At 39.8% G+C, this 4902-nt stretch overlaps 1 pseudogene; it reads right to left on the bottom strand.

Moving 5' to 3' along the window:
• Window positions 1–245: 245 nt before the first annotated feature.
• Window positions 246–2989, bottom strand: LOC103729019 (annotated as a pseudogene).
• Window positions 2990–4902: the final 1913 nt, after the last annotated feature.

Here is a 4902-nt window from a genome sequence, read left to right as displayed (position 1 = left end):
GTAATGAAGATCAGATTGGACAAGCTTTGGAGTGCCGGAGGAGTCTCAAATCAAAGAATGGGCCTGCAAAATTACACAGCATTATAACAGCATAAATGTAAAACAATAGAAAATTTTACCATAATGTAGGAAAACATGAAGAGAAATAACAAATTAAGAAGAGAATAGAAGGTAACAAAGGTGAAAGGAAATGCTGAAAAGAGCCCACTGTGGGGACAGTGACTTCCACAGACATGCTGACTCACTCAGCTTGAGATTCTTTTAATGGTTCTCTTCACAGCTATTTTGACATCCTTCTTCCTAAGGCCGTAAATAAAGGGATTTAGCATGGGCACCACAAGGGTGTAAAACAGTGGAAAAAATTTCCCCTGATCCAAGGTCCTAGCAGATGCTGGTTTGATATAAGTAAGCAGTCCAAATCCATAGAACAAACCAACAGTTATGATGAGAGAACCACAAGTGCTCATGGCTTTGGACTAACCTATAGCTGATGACAGCTGAAAGATATTTAAAAGGATTGAAACATATGAGATTAAGAGGATGAGGCAAGACACAACGGCGACTATAGTGGCAATAAGAGGACTCATGAGCTCATTGTTGTAGGTGCTACTGCAGGAGAGCTGTAGAAGAGGGAAGATGTCACACATGTAGTGGTTGATGATGTTGGAATCACAAAAGATCAGCCTGATCATACACCCAGTGTGAGCCATGGCACTAGAAAACCCCATCAAGTATGAACCAAACATCAACATACAGCAGTTTCTAGGACACATAGGGATGGCATACATCAAGGGCTTACAGATGGCCACATAGCCATCATAGGCCATGGCTGTCAGAACATAGCACTCAGAAATACCAAAAAAGCAGGAGAAAAAGAGCTGAGTTGTGCATCCTGTGAAGGAGATGGTGTTCTTCTCTTAAGTCATCAGCATTTTGGGGGTACAGACAAATGAATAACAGAAATCAACAATGGACAAATTGAAGAGAAAAAGTACATAGGGGAATGAAGATGTGAATTCAGGAAAATGAGATTCATTAAGCTCAGGTTTCCCATCACAGTGGCTAAATAGTTCACCAAGAACAGGAAAAACAAAGGCAGCTGGAGCTCAGGTTGGGCTGTTAATCCCATAAAAATGAACTCAGTCACCGAAGAGTCGTTTTCTGTAGCCTTTTCTATCACAGGATCATCTGTAGAACATGGGTAGCAGAGGCACTAATTAGAAGTCTCCTTTTAACCTAGATACATTTCTGGATCTGCAGATTTTGCAAGCTTGGGTTTTCTGAAGATGTTTCAAGGCATACAAACAGCATGACAACACAGATTGATTCTTGATGAATCCCTATTTCCTTCTTTCTCCAAAGATGATGTGTATTTCTGTCCAGAAAGAGTGCTGATAAAATCATCAATGTCTCTTAAAACTAATTTTCTCCTTCTCTTCAGTGATGGGTAAGGAATAGAGATAAAAACAGCAATAAATAAGTGCTGTTCCCAAGAGCTCGTGGTTTATAGCTTTGTGGTTGAAGGTAAACTATCAAGACAAGATGATTCAGTGATCACCTTTGTTCCATGGAAGCTTCATTGCTAGTGCAACTCACGGGCCCTTCCCCAGAGTCCTCAAAGATCTAAGTATTTGATGATAGAGATAGTAAACACCATTAAGATCTGTCTCCATTAAGAACTTTTTACAAAGGAAACACTGTAGAATATGATATGGTTTCTATACGAGAGTTTCTTCAAAATATCCTCCTCACCTGCATGAAGTAAAACAATACTCTTGGATGAATCTGCAAGACATTGCCTTGATCATGTGAGAACCTATTTCATGGCTCAGAGTTCTATGGAAATTGCTTAGAAACATGGAAAATTATTCTGTCTTTTATAATTTCTTCTCAGGTTGCATGAGTCCATTGAGTGCAGATATTACTGCTCTAGTGTTTATCATGTGCCAACTTAAATTTAATGTTATATCATTTGAAATTATAGTTTTTATTAGTTTATAATAATTCCCTCTAGGAATACTGATGAGGAGAGTATTGGATGGTCCCCTTTGGCATTCTTATCATGTTCTGTACACACTCTACAGAAGGAAAGGCAGTGGGGCTCGGTGGTACAGCGCCTGCCGAGAATAACCCACTAAAGTGCTGGGATCATGGCTCAATAGTAGAGCATCTGACTAGTAGGCATAAGGTCCTCAACACCACATACACATACATATATATATATATATATATAATGTATATGCATTTGACATATACATATATACATGTATATATAATGGATAGATATAACTGTATATATACATACAAATATATATCTATGATTTAAATTCATCTGGATATTTGGTTATTGTCAGGACCAGGGTTCAGGTCCCTGTTCGGGTGCCAGCTGTCATGGTGCAGTGACCACAGTTCAAGCCTGAAGGGCTTGGGGACCCCGACGGATAGAAATCAGGATGCAGGGGATGCAGAGTCTTGTGCACCAGTGCGTGTTTATTGTGAACTTAAGCAAGCTTATATAGAAAGCAGACTTGGAGTAACCAAGGTATGACCAAGGATATAAAACTCACATGACATTTACAGTATCCAAGATTCAGCTACATAATATTTATAATATCTTAGATATAGAGTTTACTGTTTGTGATTACTCTTTAGCAACTACTAAAATCTATTATATCTATACAGAAACCAAGCTTACAGTGCTGAGAAACTCCAGTGCCCATAAACTGAAACAGAACTCTTTAGTTATGTTTCCAAGACTGCTAATTAATCAGGGGAGCACAGCTTGTCAACTCAGACCACAGAAGCAAAGAGCAGGGAAAGTCCCAGGGTGGAAGAATTCTTCCTCCAATTCTAAAGTCAAGCTGTGCCAATAATAGTTCTCAATATTTCCCCCTTTTTCATTTTTTTATAACCTTGGGTGATGCCATGTCCAGAATGGAAAGACCGTGCCTGTCTTAGGTTGTCTTCTGCTCAAAGCCTTACCCGTCATTGGCACGCAGCTTCTATCAGCTATGCCCTGTCTTAGGTTGGCTTTTCCCAGAAGCTCTTACCCATCTTTGACTACTGGCCTCCATTAAGGGAGGGAGCACAATCTCGTATCATGCACAATAGCCTTGACTTGCCACAAAAATCAGAAGAATTTTAACTAATATCTGGTATCCTCTGCCAAGCTTCAGGTCAAGAATTGATCAGGCCTTGACAATTCCCCTTTCTTTATTATTATTATAGATTTTCCTTTAGAAAATATAGGGTAGACAAGAGAATCTCAGCACTACATTTTTGAGTTTCTTGATTTAGGTATCAGAAGGCACATCGACCTCCTATAAGCAGTATGCAAAGAACAATTATCAAGGTTATCAAAGAAAATCCAGAACTATGTAATATGCTTTGACTCCATCTACGAGGATCAATTCAAAGGTCACACATGTCTCTAGAATCTGACTTATATCCCCAGCTGTTTTTCAGTGTGGGTCCATCTGCTTTTCACAGCAAGAGTTCCATCTCTGTAAGACACTGTACTTCTGCTTCCCAGTAGCAATCAATTGTCAGAAGGTTAGGTTTGCATTTTTGTTTTTACCCACTTCTTCATGCCTATGCTGGGATTTTGTCTGGTTTGAGCTTGCATAGGACTTTCCCATACTGGGTCTATGAGCTGTGAGTTAAGGGGAATAGTAGGAGACAGGCGTTATTAAGGGGGAAATGGGGAAAGGGGGTATTTTAACTGGGGAAGGAGCAGATATGGTTATATAGGGGGAGTGAGAGGTGAGATAAATAATGCTTAGATGGTATGAAAAACCAGAGGGAAATGTATTAAAGTCCTACTGAAAAATACGCATACAATAAATGCATGAATGCATGTGTGTAACCGAAGGCCATAGCAAAAAGCAGTGCCAGACAAGAGAAACTTCCCTTTGAGTTGTTGTTCAGGGTATCCCAAGAGACTTCTAAAATAAAAAAGTCTATTTCCAGACCATTTGATTGCTTCCCAGAACTTGAAGGTAAGACCCTACTGCTCAAGACAGACCACACTTTGGGCACAGGATGTGGGGAAATGGATCAGGAACAGACCTGGGAGCATCCTTCCTGAAGATTAGCTCTCATGGTATACTATCTCAGGGGATACTATATAAGCTGCTAAGGGAGAAAAACCAGTCAATGATCCTACCCAGCTGCAAAGCCTAATAAACAAGGATGACTGGCCCAGCAAACTATGGTTATTGGTGCAGGAATGGTACCATTATCTTGGGTGTAATCAACAATTGTTTAATCGGAACTAAGGCCTGCTCAGTGGGTGGGACCTCATGTGAGGTCCTGTAAATATAACCTAATACACATGGCTAGACTGGTCATAGATCCTAGAAAAAAAAACTTCTTCTGCCACACCTCTAGACCAATGAAATTTCTTATTAATAGACTAACTACGCATCTTCATATTTACAGACAGTGTATCTTTCACCCCTTATCAAAAAGGTTGTTTTTTTTTTCTCATCAGATGGAGACTATTCAACAGTTCCAGAACTGGTCAAACACAGAAAATACATGTCTGTGAGATGCTTAACCATTTGTCACCCATTTGTAATACAACATCTACACACAGGATGAATGCATCTCTCAGTTCTCACCACAGAAATTTCCTTATGCAGCAGATGGTGATTAATACAGAATTGGCCAATGAGCAGAGAACAAGAGAGTAGAGTGCTTATCCCTGAATAGGACACCTACTTCAAACCTCTGCTTCCCAAGGCTCAGGGATCATTGTGGAAGGGGTGGAGGAAAGATTATAACAGCCAGAATGGGTAGCTGACTACAAGGAAACAGCGTCTTCCAGACATCTTGTCAGTTACTCCTATAAACTCATAGCTATTACATCCATTTCTAAATCTTCACTCATTATTCAAATTT

The sequence above is a fragment of the Nannospalax galili genome, unplaced genomic scaffold, assembly GCF_000622305.1.
Source record: "Nannospalax galili isolate Female #2095 unplaced genomic scaffold, S.galili_v1.0 scaffold1832, whole genome shotgun sequence".
Classification (NCBI taxonomy): Eukaryota; Metazoa; Chordata; class Mammalia; order Rodentia; family Spalacidae; genus Nannospalax; species Nannospalax galili.
This window is presented reverse-complemented; position numbering and strand designations above follow the sequence as displayed.